The sequence below is a fragment of the Helianthus annuus genome, chromosome 4 (genome assembly GCF_002127325.2).
Source record: "Helianthus annuus cultivar XRQ/B chromosome 4, HanXRQr2.0-SUNRISE, whole genome shotgun sequence".
NCBI classification, from domain to species: domain Eukaryota; kingdom Viridiplantae; phylum Streptophyta; class Magnoliopsida; order Asterales; family Asteraceae; genus Helianthus; species Helianthus annuus.
Genome location: NC_035436.2, coordinates 109,175,560 through 109,194,865, shown reverse-complemented (window position 1 = coordinate 109,194,865; position 19,306 = coordinate 109,175,560). Strand labels below are relative to the sequence as shown.

The following is a 19,306-nucleotide window of genomic DNA, read 5'->3' as shown; positions in this document are numbered from 1 at the left end:
TGTTATTGAGTCACCAACCTCATTGGTAAGTAACAAACATATAAACAATTTATAAATCTCTAATATTTCTTTGCACACCACATTTGTCGTCTTATTTGTAACATTGTTCATCTTTGTCTGATATTAGTAACTTTACTTTGTGTCTACTTTTTAATTGTTGATAGTGTCACATACAACTGTCATGAGCAAATACCGATTCTTTTAAGTACAATCCAACCTTTGATAATGATTGTGTTTGACTTTTATTAATAATCATTTGCTAAACATCAAATTGTTGTTTATTTGCTAAACATTTATAGGAAATGTTTTCTTTGACTATAGTGTTTTTAAAATGAGTAAGTTACAAAAATCGTCCTTTATGTTGACACCAAATTGCAAAGTGTATCCTTTATCTTCAAAAAGTACAAAAAAACATAGTCGATGTTTGCAAACTCTTGCAAGTTATGTCCTTTAGCCTTAACTCAGTTATTTTTATGGTTAAATCTGATCTAATGGACACCACATAAAAAGTATTTTGGTCATTTTACTAATGTTACTAAAGTAAACAATTATACAAAATAATAAAAAAAGGATAGATGATAAACATTACCCGAACCGGAAGCCATCCGACGAAATGAGGATGACCACCGGGTGAGCGAGTTCGGTAAGCGGACGAGCGACTTGTAGAGAGGTGGTAATATGGTGGTAGTGAGCGGTGGTTTTCACGGAGGAGAAGAAGAGGAAGGCGAAAGCAACGACGGCGGAGACAGCGATGCAGGTGGTGAGGAGGAGTAAGGAGATGAGAACGTTGGTAGAAGCTTCTGTCACAGCGGTTTCGATATCGTCCGATAGAAGTGAAGTAGATTGATTTGTTTATGATTCTTCTTGCAACGACACCCGTAAGGGCTACAATAAATCTAATCCCATTTTATATGTAAAAAGTTGACACATTTATGATTAAACGTTTAAAGATGATAAGGGGCACTGGATTGTTCTAGTTAAGAAGATCGGAATATGCGCAAGATTCAATAAATGTGGTGGTCTGCTGTTTTCATGGTTTAAAGAGGTTTACAGTGTGAAGAAAATTAATTAGGGCAAGGAGCAAAAACAACAAGAAAATTAATTAGGGCTAACAACAAGGAGAAAATTAAATGTGACGAATGTCAGAGATAAAGAGGAAGAAGATTGGCTGGATTGTGTTTGTTTGATGGTGGGTTGGATAGGATGTGATTAATGGGTTGTTTTTTAATTAATTGAATATGTGAAATGACAAATCTACCCAAATATGGATTCAATTAGTCAGATTTAACCATGAAAACTAACTGAGTTTGGACTAAAGGACGTAATGTGCAATGGTTTGCAAACATCGAGTACATTTTTTTTACTTTTAAAATAATGTTATTCAGTTGATTATTACATAATTTTTGTGATAACGGTTCAATTTTTTTTTAGTGTTGGTAAATGTACCCCTTTTCTACTGTTCACACCCACTCCTTCAACTTTCACATTAATATAATTCAAACCCTTTTGTTTTTCTTTATTTTTTATCTTTAATTATTATTGTTACTAGTATTTGTTTTTAAAACATTATTTTATTTAAAAAGAAACTTTTTTTGATTGTTTGAAAAATAATCGTTTTCTTACATTTTAAACTAAAGCGAGTCATTTTAATTTTGAAATAGGACTTTTTTTGTTCATAGCGGCTTAAAGTGGGTATTCGAATTCAGTTTGTATAAACAATAATACACAAAAATTAAAATGAAGTTTTAAAGCCAGCCAACTTAAATAACGTTTTATTTTCTTTTTACGTCTTATTACTTTTTATAAATAAAAGTTGTTAACTATATTAGAAACATTTTAATATAATAATAATACTAATAAAAATAGAAATAAAAAGATGAGAGAACTAAAATACGAAATAAATAAAAAATATAAAATCATCTGTTTTTTTTTTCAAAACAAAAAAGTTCTGAAACTTTTTTATTATTTAAAATCTTTTTTTATTAATTTTAATGACGTTTTATAAAAAACATAATAAAATACTAGTTAGAGAAAGTTTCTTTAAATTATAGAAACATAATAGTTTTCAAAAGCATTATTTGAATTATTTAAAGAGGTAAAATTTGACAACTTTTAAACTGTATTTTTAAAAAGACGGTATGACTAGTAAAAAAGAGGGTGCATTTAGCCAACCCTTTTTTTTTTGTTAAATTAGAAATTTGAAAAAAAAAACAAAAAACTATTTGTGGAAAAGTTTGATGCTTATAAAAAACAGACAACATAAATAAATTGGTGAACGTAGTTTTCAAACCTAAATCAGAGGTCAAACAATCATATCCTATTGTCCCATAACAAAAATTGACTGGGTTGACTTTTAAAGTTGTCCATTGACTTTGACTTGTGAACCAAAACCGCGTAATGCTACTTTTAAAACGTTTCATGCCTTCCACGAAGAGAAACGTCACAAGGACAGAACTAATTTTACTAGTTTACTACTCTAATCATACAATTAGTATCATAATAATAATAATAATAATAATAATAATAATAATAATAATAATAATAATAATAATAATAATAATAACAATAATAATAATAAGTGCTCTTTTTTTAGGTTAACAAATGGTACCGGGTAAAAGTACCGAATTTCACGAACTAAAAAATTTTCAAAATCATTTCAGTACCAACTTTTAGCGTTTTCTGTACGACGCCGGTGCCGGTTTTACTTTCATGTATCAATAAATGTACCAGTCTGGTTTCGTTTTTTACCTTCGTGTACCGATAACGAATCAGACCGTACATGTATTTTCGATACAAGTACCGGTTGACACAAAACTTATCAAACTTAAGAAGTAAAGAAATAATTATTATTATCATATTAGAATAATAAAAATATTAAAAAAACTATAAATATTATTATAATATTAAAAACATTATTCATTGGCTTCTATTTTTAATATATGTATAATTATTATTACTACTTATTATTATTAATATATATATATATATATATATAGGGGGCCGCTAGAATGAGAACCACCTCGAGTTGTAAGAACCGCGATAACTACTTGATCTGGGGTGAGGTGGACCAATTTTTTTTTTCAAAAACGTAGATGCATGTATTATAAACACATTCGTAAAAATTTTGTTTTTTTAAAAAATGCCGTGCGTGTAGTTTTTTACACCACAAGTTTGGGTTTACGAGTTCCGTAAATTTACGGAACTCGTAAACCACAAACTTGTGGTGTAAAAAACTACACGCACGGCATTTTTTAAAAATTTTTTTTTTACGAATGTGTTTATAATACATGCATCTACGTTTTTGAAAAAAAAATTTGGTCCACCTCGCCCCGTACGGTGTGGTTCTCGCGGTTCTTACAACTCAAGGTGGTTCTCATTCTAGCGGTCCCCTATATATATATATATATATATATATATATATATATATATATATATATATATATATATATATATATATATATATATATATGGGATGGTTCAAATGAAAAACCACTTTTATTGTGAAAACTCAAAAACTAACTAAAAAAAGCATAAAAAACACACACATTTTTTTTTCAATTTTTTTTATAAAAATCGCAGATTTTTTATATAAAAAAAAAACGTTTTTTCAAAAAAAAATTTTTAGTACACATACACATGTGTAGTATTACACATGTGCACTACCAATTTTTTTTTTTTTTTTGAAATTTTTTTTATATTAATAAATTGCGAAAATTGGTATGCAAAAAAATATTTGGTATGTTTTTTTGGCTTTTTTAATTAGTTTTCGAGTTTTCACAATAACTAGTGATTTTCATTTGAACCTTCCCCTATATATATATATATGTATATATATATATATGTATATATATATATATATATATATATAAAGTTATATTTAATAAAAGGTCCAACTTGTATTTTGATATGAAAACGAAAAAGTGTATTGAATTAACAATTATTTTTTTAGCGTATGGTTGGTTCATTAACAATCATTTTTTTAGTAGCATGTTAGTTAATTATTGTTTAAGTAGTATGTAGTTGTAATACCAACAAAATTCAAAATAAAATTTAGTAAGTTAACTATGATAAATAAAAGCTTCTACTATTTTCATACCCCTAAATCTTATTTAAACATCTTTTCTTTCACTCTATCTCTCTTTATATATCATCTATATATGTATGAAGAAAGACAGAAAAGAAGGATGTGTAAGTATTAACAACGATAATAAAAAACCTAGATGATAAAGTATCTTAAGCCACAAGCTACTAGACATACATGGATGATTTATATTTAACATGTATGAGTCATGTTAAAACATAGATGGCTAAAGTTCATGTTTTAATCATGTAAAACCTTATCTTCTTTTCTTTTTCTTGTTCCTTTTCTTGGTTTTTTTTTGAAAGGTGAATTTCATAAGAACCGGGCGAACCTCAAATCGAGGCATTTAACAATAGAATCATTACATAATTACAAATTTACACCAATTATTTCAAAAAAAGCCAAATAGAAAACCTTTCAAATTACATATCCCAAACATATAATCTTCTAACAAGAGTCGCATTTTCCGGCAACCCTTCAGTTACTCCGATCTATAAATTCCAAACACAAGGTAAAGACATTATAGTTGTTTTGTTATTTACGCTTATTATATACGTAACCAATAAATTACAAATAAGAAAATGCTAATTATTTTTTTTATAAAGAAAAAGCCCTAATTAATATTTTATTAGTTTTCATTTAATATGATCTACGATGTTTATTCAATAAATTGATACTCATAATTTACATTTATATTATAAATTAATAGCTATTTCAATAAAATGATACTTATAATCTATATTTGATGACGTGGGTACTCGGAGATCTCAGTCAATAAAGTCAAAATTAATGACAATAGTAAAAATATATAAACAATGATGAAACACAAAACAAGAAGCTGAAAGTTAGAAGCTAAAAGCTCCTGACCAGGAGCTTGATACACCCACATCTAATGACAGGAAGGCAAAATTACTGTACAACCTCGGGACTTGAATTGAATAAGTCAGGATGAAAAGGCAAACCTCTATAAAGCATAAAGGTGTCCTCGAGACACACAAAACCTGAAACATATCCAAAGAGGTAAAGGCCAAACCTGAAAGTAACATCAGGATGGATAAGCTTACCTGGACTAGAAGGTGTACAACTGGCAGGAGGCTCCTTAGGCAGACCAGTCTGCCTATATAAGAAGTGTCTTGTCCCAGCCAAAGGTTAAGTTATCCTTTCTTTTGCTAAGACTCTCAAAGAATATTCTACTAATTCTCAAGCCGGAGTCCAAACGCGGGAGGCCCATGTCACACCCCAAAAACGTCGCAGCGGAATATAAAACGTAGTGGTGACGGAAGCTGTTGCCCATTTGTATCTTGCTGAACGATGCATCGTAATGTTGGACATTTCAACTTAACTAAAACATAGATTTTAAAACATAAAGTCTTAAAGTTCGTCACAATCACACCATAATTAAATTGTTTTGATCCTTATGGATCTTATTACATTGGTCCCAAATAGTTTTAAAAGTTTGTCCAAAACATTATCAAACCAAACATGCATCAACAAACACAAGATACGCCATAATTCCCGAAGCCGAACTCAAGTACCTGTAGAACACGTTAAAATCAAGTGTCAACACAAAGGAAGGTGAGTTCACATCTTCACATTCAAACAATTCAATCCAAAGGAAAAATTTATGATTATGTGTTTATTTTAAAACATCTATATAATTTTTATAAAGTCTATTTTACTTCCTTAATAAAATCCATGGGTCATCCGTCACAGTTCAAAAATCCGACAATAAAGCTCTTACCCAGGTTTTGTATATTAAATTCATAGCGTCAACTTTCAGACTCGTATGTTAGCTAGACAATACGAACTATATATTTACCATGCAGGGATAATCAAATCTAGACAATAAACAGAATATCAATTCGTCGTTTGACTTGACACGGGGCGACCGGTCACGACGAGGTTGTCAACTCAATAGATCTACCAACAATTCCTCGCGTGCAATACTTAAATGATTAAACGACATCATGGGCGCAGGGTCCACTCGAGACCAATATGATGTCTGCCTCACGTACAATATATATATCCTACTAATATGACAAATTTAATACACGATGTTGTACGAATCCCATGAATCCCCTTCCCTTCAGACCAGGTCGGCATCCGTCCCAACTTTACGGTCTGTTTCACCTCGGAAACACCGTATCATCCCAATTTCCTCCAAACATTCATTCATCAAAACGTTTTATCTCGAAACGTATGATTTATCAAATCCATATATTTTCAATGAATATATATATATATATAGTCGAGGGGTCAAATGAGAAGAATTTTTTTGTAAGAACAAAAAAGAAGAAGTTTCAACCAATAAGAATGCTTCATTTTACTTCATTTAATATTTGCATTTAATTTTAATATAAGGGTATATTGGTAAACCTGCATAAATCATTAATTTGTATTCTTCCCCTTTAATAACTAACTAAATTAAATTTGTAACTCCTTTTAAAAATATATACTTTTTACAAATTAAAAAACAACTTAATTTAAAGTGTAGAATACATTAGTAGTTGTGTAGGATAAATTACGAGTTGTGTAAGATACATTTCGAGGTGTGTAGGATAAATTTCGACTGTGTAGGATAAAATTCTATAATGTCTAGGGTATATGTAAGAAAATTTTGATATGTGTAGGTTTGTAGATTATATGTAGGATAATTAATGATTAGTTGACTAATTAATTAAAGAGAGAAAAATTAATGATATGAGTTATAAATGAAATAATATTTTACTAATATGCCCTTTCTTCTTTTTCTTCTCACATTAAATTTCTCCTCAAATGAACCTTCCCCTATATATATATATATATATATATATATATATATATTAAAACGTATGTTTTAATCCAAAAACATTATTAAACCCCTTTTATTGGCGTGTTCTGTCCCCAAAATATATACAAAGCAGTAAAAGAGGGGTTTACTGACACTCACCTTTGGGTGCGTATTTTTATATAGCGCAATCCCACAGTTTGATTTCTACACGTCCTATTATATGTAGGAACGAGTTTTAAATCAATATACATATATACATCACAAAATCCTAAGTTTCTCTATTTCTTAGAATTTTCACATAACATTGAGATTTTCTCGAAAAAATCATCGTTTTTTATTACGTTGGCACGTTAATATATATATATATATATGGGGGCAGCTAAAATGAAAACCACCCCCAGTTGTAAGAACCGAGAGAACCACTTTCCAAACATTAGATCTTCAAGATAGATGGATGAGATTAAAAGTAATTAAAACTAATATTAAATTCTTTTTGTCTTATTATGTTTTTAATATTTTAATACAAAAGGGTAGCTTAGTAAATTTACTCTTTTTTGTCTTTTTGTCCTTATTGTTTTTTTATTACTTTTTTTGTGTATTATTATATTACTTATTTTTTTAAAACAGAATTTTTTTATTAAAAACCATTTTAGATCCAGATTTTTAAACCAAAACAATTTTTAGAGGCCGTTTTTTCACGCCGTTTTTAAGCCCGGCTTTTTCACACGCCGTTTTTTTACTCCAGGTTTTACGTGTCATTTTTTAACGCGCCGTTTTTTACGCCCCGCTTTTACGCGCCATTTTTTACGCCCTGTTTTTACGTGTCGTTTTTGCGATAGGTTTTTTACACACCGTTTTTTATGCCCGGTTTTATGCGCCGTTTTTCACGTCCTGTTTTTTCGCGCCATTTTTACGCCTCGTATTCACGCCCCTTATTTACCCGTCGTTTTATCACCCGATTTTTTACAAGCCATTTTTTATGCCCCGTTGTTATGCGCTGATTTTTTTTACAAAAAATAATTTTTGCCAGGATTTAAAAAAAACGTTTTTACGAGCCGTTTTTTACGCCCCGTTTTACGCCTTTTTTCACGTCCCGTATTTACGCGTCGTTTTATGACCCGGTTTTTTTTACGAGCAGTTTTTTACGCCCCATTTTTACGCGCCGTTTTTTACAACTCGTTTTTTACGTGCTTTTTTTATGCCTCGTTTTTTACGCCCCGTATTTACGCGCCGTTTTTTTACACACACGTTTTTTTAAATTTTTTTTACGATTTTAAACTTTTTTTTACAAAAGCTTTTTTTACGGTTTTAAACTTTCTTTTTACAAAAAAACTTTTTACAATTTTTTTTTACAAAAACTTTTTACAATTTTTTTTACAAAAACTTTTTTTACACACACGTTTTATAACATTTTTACGTTTTTTTACGAAATTTTTTTACGGTTTTAAATTTTTTTAACAAAACTTTTTTTACAATTTTTTTTTACAAAAACTTTTTTATAAAATAATAAAAAGAGGAGAGAGAAATGTGAACAGAGAAAAATTGAAGAGAGAGAAATTGAAAAGACTTTAAAAAGAACATTTAATGAGGAGAGAAAGATGATTTGATGGTTTTTATTAAATGACTATATTACCCTTTTGGTTGTCATTATCTGATTGGTGGAGAGTGGTTCTCGCGGTTCTTACAACTGGGGGTGGTTTTTATTTTAGCGGCCCCTATATATATATATATATATATATATATATATATATATATATATATATTATCGAAACACGCGAATTCTTGTTAACTTATCTATTTTGTCATTTTTAAAGAAAATATACATAAAATATCTCATTATTATCAAATTTCATTCTCGACAAACAAGTTACACATTTAACGTGATTTTTACAGTTTCTACACCACAAAACGCACAAGTATACATGCATAATCTAAACTTTCAATATCATGTTAAAAATTAACATATTTTCACATTCACATGTTTAAATCACATAACACATCCTGACACATAAGGTTCACCCAAAATTTACCCATACTAGTGTTCATTGAAAAACGCGTATTTTAGCGATTCGGTAACGTTTTCGGGCGTCGGAAGTCACGTACGACTAACCAAACACCAAGTAAACTTAAAATTAGTTAAAATACTTATTTTTAAACTAAAAATATCAGTTTACTTACTGATCTAAATCAATTTTATAAAAATCACTCGAATAGCCGATTTTTGACCGTTTTAACGCATAGTTTTGCGTTAAACATTTCTATTATCATCCCAACTTGGAATGACTTGATATTTTAACACAATACATATTATTTACTGATTAAAATAGTGGTTATAATAATATTAATGCAGTTTATATGTAAGTGACATAAATCATGCGATTTCATGTATTTTACAACTCCTAATGCACCAAGTACAACATGCAAGGCTAGTAAACATTATGACAAAGTTATGTATCATTAAACACTTCAAAATAATCTTATTTTAGTGTTTATATTCTGATCAAAATTTATTTTTATCAAATCATGCTCAAATGATCTTTTCATGCTTTCATATCATCATGTATGTCCATGTATATGCATCTAATGCACCCATATCATATCATCATCAACATACATGAACTAAATCATATCTATCATGCATTTAACTCATGTTCAAACATTCAAGAACATCACCTTCTTCATATATCATCATCTAATCATTTAATCATAAATGCTAGACACACACATTCTTTCATGACACCTTTTTTATTCATGCATGTAACAATCTTTCAATAATCTCATCAATCAAGAATCAATAAATTAAAAACACAAATATTCACCCACATATACACAAACTTTTGGCCATACATACATATGTATACACTCATTTTTATTTCTTTCAAAAACCCATTTATTTTTAGTTTCAAGTTTTGTGGTTAAACTCAAGAACAAGAGAAACTTTTCACCATCATTCTCATCAACAAGAATCAAGAATTTTTTTTAAACAGAATGGTTTTATACCTTCAAGATTCAAGTGGGTTTTTGAATAAAAAGATGATATGATGCTTGGTTTTTGCTCAAATCTATTTGAAATACCTCTAATCTTTCATACAAGTTTGAAAACACTTTGAAATGTCTTCAAATCTTCAAGGAAGATTTAAAATTCTAAATTGTGTGTGTGTAGGGGTGATCGGCTGAATTATTTAGAGAGAGAGAGAGAGAGAGAGAGAGAGAGAGTGTTTTGATTGTGTTAGGGACATAATTTTTGGATGGTGCAAGTTATTGAGGGTTTTGATTAGCATTGTCACATGCACCTCTTTCCTTGGCCAATAAGGGCATGAGAGAGGAGAGAGAACATTATTGCATGGCTGCCAACAAGTCCCTCTCTCTCATACACACTCTCATACATACGCATATATACATATACATATACATTCTAAGCTTTAAACTGGTATTTTACTAGATACTGGATATTTTATCTAGCGTTTTAATCCCGTTTTAGTGCGTTTTAAATTATTTTTATCACTTTATAAAAATAATCTGATCGAAATATTACTGAAATAATTATCAGTTGCCTCGGCCGGCTGCGTTGACAGTATTTCGCGCGATACGCGCTCAAACTCGAAAAAATAGAGTTTCTTAGCGTTTTAATTTATTTTTCCTCACGAATATGATTAAAATTATTATTCTAATCATAACAGACTATTTTTAGGATTTTAACACTGATCGGGTGGTCACTGACGTTCGTTTCGCATTTTAACCGTTACACGATAAGCGTTTATCTTACCGTTGCCAACATAATTTTTACCAAGGTTTAAATTTACCAACTTATTAAATATCATATATAAACATCATAATCAGTCAAATATAGCCTTTTATCTATTCACAACACGTGTTACAATTGTACGGTACGGTCTGAAAAGTCGGGTGTCACAATCTCCCCCTGTTTAGGAAATTTCGTCCCCGAAATTTTACTCTACAGGTTTTGTTTTCGCACTAGGTGGAAACAGTAAAAACAGGTTTAATGAATATGGTCTTGTAGTTTCTGTGAGAATCTTTGATTCTTACAAAGAATCTTTGTAGACCTATATTACACACATCCTCAATTCCTAATCTCACGTCTCGCTCTCCACCCTTTCCAAGGTTCAACATTTACAAGCACTTAATCAAGAAGATTAAGTCAAAGTTTCACCATTTCGGGTTTAACATACGTATATTTACATATACATTACCCCGTACCTGAGGTAGTTTGAGTTTACACATGATTAATCCAACTCGAGATGGGCTCTCGAAAGAATCAAATCTCATAAACTTGTTTTCTTTCCTTCTTGCAATCATTTCAGGTATCCACGGGTTACACCACTAATAAATCACATATACTACTAGAATGCTGTAATCGCCTCTCCAGTTATTAACATAACTCTTCTAGCTATACGTACTGCTTCTACGGTACTTCGATAAACTTTCGCTTATCTTCTAAATAAATCTCTACAAGAACAAAATCAGTGTATTATCCATTATACACTTTCTCAAAGTGGACCAAACAATACTTCATGTACACTACTCAATCCTTATGGTAGCTTGAGCCTATAAGAGACTGATCCAACTCAAGATGGGCTCTTGAAAGGACCTAATAATTGTGGCTCAGCTTTTCTTTTCTCTGCTAAACCTAATAGCATCTCTGCAAGATAACTCCTTTAACAGAACCTAATCTTCAATCTGGAATCGCAATAGTTTCTTTCAATCATCCATGTAATCCTTCTGTTGATCAATTGGCGACTTTTAACCTTCCCTCGATCCAGGCAAATCCTGTCGTTGGTTTCCTAGATAAACTAAGGTCTGGTTAATTGTCCTTTATCACGTTAGCTCAACAAAGTGGCGATCAACACTTCCATCCATGCAAGGCATCAAACGGAGTAACCTAAATACTAGCGTGTTAACTTATTATTGTAAGATAACTCTGCCAAGGGCATGTGAGTATCTTAACTTTCTTCGGAGTCCATCATACACGCTCCCAACTTTTCTTTTAATGGTCTGAAAAGCTTCCTACTATCTTGCTGTCCAAATCATTTTCCCCTTTTTTTCCTTTCTGGGTTTATTAGTGTCGAAGGCTGCACTAATTTAGAGAAATTCTTAATAAATCTCCGGTAGCACCCAGCTAGTCATATGAATCATCGTACTCTTGACGGGGTCTTTGGCGCTCCTCATCATTTGATTGCTCCAATCTTAGACTGATCTACATGCATACCTTCCTCATTCCTCACCAACTCCATAGTTATCTTCAAACGTTACTCATGATTCTCTTTGGTTCATGTATAGGCAAGTATGTCATCGATAAATATTATCCCGAATTCATCCGATTAGGGTTTCCATACCCTGATCATGAGATTTATGAATATAAATGGCGCGTTAATTTAGTCAAAAGGCATGACTAATAGCTTGTAATGGCCATATCACGTTTGAAAAGCAGTCCCCAGAATATCTTCGTCAGCAACCTTCAACTGATGATATCCTGATCGTAGATCGATCTTCGTGTAGCAGCTGGATCCCGGTAGCTTGATTGAACAAATCGTCAATCCTCGGTAAAAGGGCACCGATTCTTGATAGTCAACTTGTCTAGTTTTCTGAAATCATCACATATCCTAAAGGATCCATCCTTCTTTCTCTCAACAAAACAGATGCGTCTCAAAGCGAAAAGCTTGATCGAATGAAACCCTTGTCCAGTAGCTCTTGAAACTGAATCGACATTTCTATCATTCTCAGACGGTGCTTAATCTATAAGGAGATTGTGCAACTGGGCGCAGCACCGGGTGCCAGATCAATTCGAAATTCGATCCATCTCGCAGGGGGTAATCCAGGTAAGTCTTTTTAGGGAGACTTCCGGATAGTTGCGATCGATAGAAATCTCTCCGACATTCCTTCATTTGGTTTCCGTATCCACCACATTCCCTAAAAACACAAGATAGCCCTTTTCGCAACAACTTGAGCATCCTCACAATACTGACTACTCTCAACTATCAACACTCAACTCTCGACAATCAACACTCAACTCGGTCGATCTCTATGAACAACTACCACCTCCCTACCATCATCAGGACAAGATATCCTAGCTAGCTTCTTCAAGCGATAGTCCCCACTTTGTCCTTGGATAATCAGTCCATTCCTACATCTACGTCAAAGCTCCCCAGCTCCACTGGAAATAAATCAACACTAGAACTACGATCACCTAACTAAATACTAGAACCGCGAACGACCTCGCTAGTTTCTATAAACTTACCAATTGCTAGTTCTATCGGGCGCACTATACTCAGCTCACTTGTAGGTGAACACAAAATCGTTCAAAGTTTTTCGAACAAAACTCAAGTCAGCCTTGGTATTTAAGAATGAACATAGATTGGCTTTTGATTCGAAACATACCAGACTACCAGTAACAGTAGCAAGATTCTCACGTGCTTTCCCAGCACTCATCTCGACGACTTTACCCACAGCATCCTGTCCTTTCGGTTTCGGGCAATCTCTTTTGTAGTGTCCTTTTTCACCACACACGAAGCATCCCTCGAGCGTAACTCCATCCAATGTACTCTTAGCATAGCACTCGCGAGTCATATGTCTAGTCCGACCACATCTGGCGCACTTTCTCCGTTCATCCTCGTGAGTCCTCTTCTCAAAACTACTCCTGCCATCCCTGACATTATCCTTTCTAGAACGGCTAGAACTGGCTACATACGCCTTAGTCGAACCGCGTTTCCTGTCACGCTTCTCATCGGTTTCCTTTCTCGAACTATCAGACTTTCGCTTTCGCGAATCCCCAGAGCTAGGCTCGGAATGCGGAATTATTTGAGTGGTCGATCCGCTGTGACGGCCCGACATCACGCATACCGTTGCCACGTCATTGCATAGGGTACCAGTAAATGATCTTGGGTTACAACCTTGGATTGTTTTATGTGTACATCTATGTACGGTTCAGAAGGTTAATGAAAATCAGGAATACGCACTGATTATATCATAACACATGAACTACTAAAACTTTCCGATCATTATATCACCTGGAGGGTTTCCGATCTGTGTCTCACCAAGACCATGCCCATGAGCACCACGTCCACGTTCCTGGCCATTATTCTGGTTAGCATCGCGCTGTTCCATGGCAGTATTAACGTGTTGGGCTATGAGTTGTGCCAACTTTTCTGGGATAATAGGTAGTCCAAAACCATGTCTCGCTTTTGGCGACATTTCGTCATTTCTATTATTACAACATAATTTCAACGTAAGACGATATCCAAAATAATTCAATCATTAAATGCTAGTGGACCAAACATTGCGCATGTATAATATCCACATTTTAATGAGAATAATTTTTAAACCAAAAAGGAACCCATTCGATATTTATACCAGAAATTTACAAAGCTTGTTTTTTAGTACTAAGACTAATCAAAATTTGGCGTGTCTACATCAACACCCGCAACAAGTCTATATGAAATTTCCTCCTAAATACCTAAAAATTTGGCATGCAAGCCATAAATAGGATTCATCAAATGAGATATACAAAACAAACAACAGAAACAACCAACAACTAACGCTTCAATCCCTGGAAGTCCAACATTTTCCTAACAAGCTCCTCTAGTTCATCATACTAGTCCATCTGTCCCTCTAAGTCTTTCATCTTGCCCTTCGTCGTCTCCAAGTCTCCGCGTAACGTGGCAATCTGACGATCACAGTGAGATCGATTGACCCAAATCTCCTTCTGCTTCTTCAAAGTGGACGCTGTCTCAGCTCTCGAAGTCGATGCGATCTCTCCAACGGGTCAAGTCCTCTTCCTATGATGAGTGTAGGCTAAAAGAGGTGTAGCAAAACACGTGACTCGAATAGCAGAATAAACGATTCTGTAACGACGGGCGAAAGAATCTCAAGTGTAGGCTCGACAGTATTAGTGAGCAGGTCTACTAATGGCTCTATAGGTCGAGACGTGACATATCGTAACCATACAAAGTAAGTGTGTGATCAACATGAATAGTAACACATAAGGCCCAAATAAACAGAAAATCACGTATGCACATAAACACATAAGGGTTTTCATACATCATAAAATTTTCCATGTTTTTTTAAAGTTCTTGGCTTCGAGAAATTTAGACTTTAAATCTCAAAATTCTTCGGTTGAAGTCTAGCGTTTTCCTCCGAAAACATCTAGTTCGCTAACAACCATTGGCTCTGATACCAACTTCTGTCACACCCCAAAAATGTTGCAACGGATATAAAACGTAGTGGTGACGGAAGCTGGTGCCCATTTGTATCTTGCTGAACGATGCATCGTAATGTTGGACATTTCAACTTAACTAAAACATAGATTTTAAAACATAAAGTCTTAAAGTTCGTCACAATCACACCATAGTTAAATTTTTTTGATCCTTATGCATCTTATTACATTGGTCCCAAATAGTTTTAAAAGTTTGTCCAAAACATTATCAAACCAAACATGCATCAACAACCACAAGATACGCCATAATTCCCGAAGCCGAACTCAAGTACCTATAGAACACGTTAAAATCAAGTGTCAACACAAAGGAAGGTGAGTTCACATCTTCACATTCAAACAATTAAACCCAAAGGAAAACTTTATGATTATGTGTTTATTTTCAAATATCCATATAATTTTTAGACAGTCCATTTTACTTCCTTAATAAATTCCATGGGTCATCTGTCGCAGTTCAAAAACCCGACAATAAAGCTCTTACCCAGGTTTTGTATATTAAATTCATAGCCTCAACTTTCAGACTCGTATGTTAGCTAGACAATACGAACTATATATTTACCATGCAGGGATAATCAAAGCTAGACAATAAATAGAATATCAATTCGTCGTTTGACTTGACACGGGGCGACCGGTCACGACGGGGTTGTCAACCCGATAGATCTACCAACAATTCCTCGCGTACAATACTTAAATGATTAAACGACATCATGGGCGCAGGGTCCACTCGAAACCAATATGATGTCTGCCTCACGTACAATATATATATCCTAATAATATGACAAATTTAATACACGAAGTTGTATGAATCCCCTGAATCCCCTTCCCTTGAGACCAGGCCAGCATTCGTCCCAACTTTACGGTCTGTTTCACCTCGGAAACACCGTATCATCCCAATTTCCTCCAAACATTCATTCATCAAAACGTTTTATCTCGAAACGTATGATTTATCAACTCCATATATTTTCAACGAAATTATATATATTTTATATTAAAAGGTATGTTTTAATCCAAAAACCATTATTAAACCCTTTTATTGGCGTGATCTACCCCCAAAATATATACAAAGCAGTAAAAAGAGGGGTTTAGTGACACTCACCTTTGGGTGCGTATTTTTAAATAGCATTCCCACATTTTGATTTCCAGACGTCCTATTATATGTAAGAATGAGTTTTAAATCAATATACATATATACATCACAAAATCCTAAGTTTCTCTCTTTCTTAGAATCTTCACATAACTTTGAGATTTTCTCGAAAAATCATCGTTTTTTATTATGTTGGCATGTTAATATATATATATATATATATATATATGAGTCCACATATATATATTTTTAATATTTTTGCGACTTGAACGATTTTATTACTGACCGTTATCATGTAAATCCATTAACACTCCCGTTTATACGTAATATATCTACGATTTGCGCGTCGTAATATATATACATAAACGTTCACATAATTTATCATCGAAACACGCGAATTCTTGTTAACTTATCTATTTTGTCATTTTTAAAGCAAATATACATAAAATATCTCATAAGTATCAAATTTCATGCTCGACAAACAAGTTACACATTTAACGCGATTTTTAACGTTTCTACCGCACAAACGCACAACTATACATGCATAATCTAAACTTTCAATATCATGTTATAAATTAACATATTTTAACATTCACATGTTTAAATCACATAACACATCTTGACACATAAGATTCACCCAAAATTTACCCATACTAGTGTTCATTGAAAAATGCGTATTTTAGCGATTCGGTAACGTTTTCGGGCGTCGGAAGTCACGTATGACTAACCAAACACCAAGTAAACTTAAAATTAGTTAAAATACTTATTTGTAAACTAAAAATACCAGTTTACTTACTGATCTAAATGATTTTTATAAAAATCACTTGAAAAGCCCATTTTTGACCGTTTTAACGCATAGTTTTACGTTAAACATTTCTATAATCATCCCAACTCGGAATGACTTGATATTTTAACACAATACATATTATTTACTGATTAAAATAGTGGTTATAATCATATTAGTGCAGTTTTTATGTATGTCACATAAATCATGCGATTTCACGTATTTTACAACTCCTAATGCACCAAGTACAACATGTAAGGCTAGTAAACATTATGACAAAGTTATCTATCATTAAACACTTCAAAATAATCTTATTTTAGTGTTTATATTCTGATCAAAATTCATTTTTATCTAATCATGCTCAAATGATCTTTTCATGCTTTCATATCATCATGCATGTCCATGTATATGCATCTAATGCACCCATATCATATCATCATCAACATACATGAACTAAATAATATCTATCATGCATTTAACTCATGTTCAAACATTCACGAACATCACCTTCTTCATATATCGTCATCTAATCATTTAATCATAAATGCAAGACACACACACTCTTTCATGACACCTTTTTGATTCATGCATGTAACAATCTTTCAATAATCTCATCAATCAAGAATCAATAAATTAAAAGCACAAATATTCACCCACATACACACAAACTTTCGGCCATACATACATATGTATACAGTCATTTTTATTTCTTTCAAAAACCCATTTATTTTTAGTTTCAAGTTTTGTGGTTAAACTCAAGAACAAGAGAAACTTTTCACCATCATTCTCATCAACAAGAATCAAGAACTTTTTTTAAAAAGAATGGTTTTATACCTTCAAGATTCAAGTGGGTTTTTGAATAAAAAGATGATATGATGCTTGGTTTTTGCTCAAATCTCCTTGAAATCACCTCTAATCCTTCATACAAGTTTTAAAACACTTTGAAATGTCTTCAAATCTTCAAGAAAGATTTAAAATTATGAATTGTGTGTGTGTGTAGGGGTGATTGGCTGAATTATTTAGAGAGAGAGAGAGAGAGAGTGTGTTTTGATTGTGTTAGGGACATAATTCTTGGATGGTGCAAGTTATTGAGAGTTTTGATGAGCATTGTCACATGCACCTCTTTCCTTGGCCAATAAGGGCATGAGAGAGGAGAGAGAACATTATTGGATGGCTGCCAACAAGTCCCTCTCTCTCATACACACTCTCATACAAACACATATATACATATACATTCTAAGCTTTAAACTGGTATTTTACTAGATTCCGGGTATTTTTTCTAGCGTTTTAATCCCGTTTTAGTGCGTTTTAAATTATTTTTATCACTTTATAAAAATAATCTCACCAAAATATTACTGAAATAATTATCAGTTGCCTGGACCGGCTGTGTTGATAGTATTTTGCCTAATGCGCGCAGTATCGTGCGATACGCGCTCAAGCTCGAAAAATAGAGTTTCTTAGCGTTTTAATTTATTTTTCCTCACGAATATGATTAAAATTATTATTCTAACCATACCAGACTATTTTTAGGATTTTAACACTGATCGGGTGGTCACCGACGTTCGTTTCGCTTTTTAACCGTTACGCGATAAGCGCTTATCTTACCGTTGCCAACATAATTTTTACCAAGGTTTAAATTTACCAACTTATTAAATATCATATATCAACATCATAATTAGTCAAATACAGCCTTTTATCTATTCACAACACATGTTACAATTGTACGGTACGGCCTGAAAAGCCGGGTGTCACAGCCCCCTCTCGCGTTAAGGCTAAGGGTGTTCTCTGGTTGCAGATTTTGATCAAGGAGCTGTCTTTTGGAGTTGATCATGGACCTTCCCCGTGCCATATGTCACACCCCAAAATCGTCGCAGCGGAATATAAAACGTAGTCGTGACGGAAGTTGGTGCCCATTTATATCTTTCTTAACGATGCATCATAATGTTGGACATTTCGACTTAATTAAAACATAGTTTTTAAAGCATAGAGTCTTAAAGTTCGTCACAACCACACCATAATTAAGTTGTTTTGATCCTTATGGATCTTATTACCTTTGTCCCAAATAGTTTTAAAAGTTTGTCCAAAACATTATCAAACCAAACATGCATCAACAATCACAAGATACGCCATAATTCCCGAAGCCATACTCAAGTACCAGAAGAACACGTTAAAAATAAAGTGTCAACACAAAGGAGGGTGAGTTCACATATTAAAATTTAAATAATTTGATCAAAGGAAAAACTTTCTAATTATGTGTTTATTATTAAAACATCCATATAATCTTTAAGAAAGTTATTTTATTTCCTTATAAAAATTCAAGGGTCAGCCGTTGTAAGCATTTCCGTAGAACCTCTGACCAT

General features: G+C 32.8%; 1 long non-coding RNA gene across 1 annotated transcript; it reads right to left on the bottom strand.

The window, feature by feature from the left end:
* Positions 1-15,182: 15,182 nt before the first annotated feature.
* Positions 15,183-18,066, bottom strand: LOC110934594. Its single transcript, XR_002588464.2, has 3 exons — positions 17,781-18,066; positions 16,175-16,226; positions 15,183-15,353 (listed from the first exon to the last, which is right to left on the bottom strand). It is a non-coding gene; the product is annotated as an uncharacterized LOC110934594 (long non-coding RNA).
* Between the last annotated feature and the right edge of the window lie 1,240 nt (positions 18,067-19,306).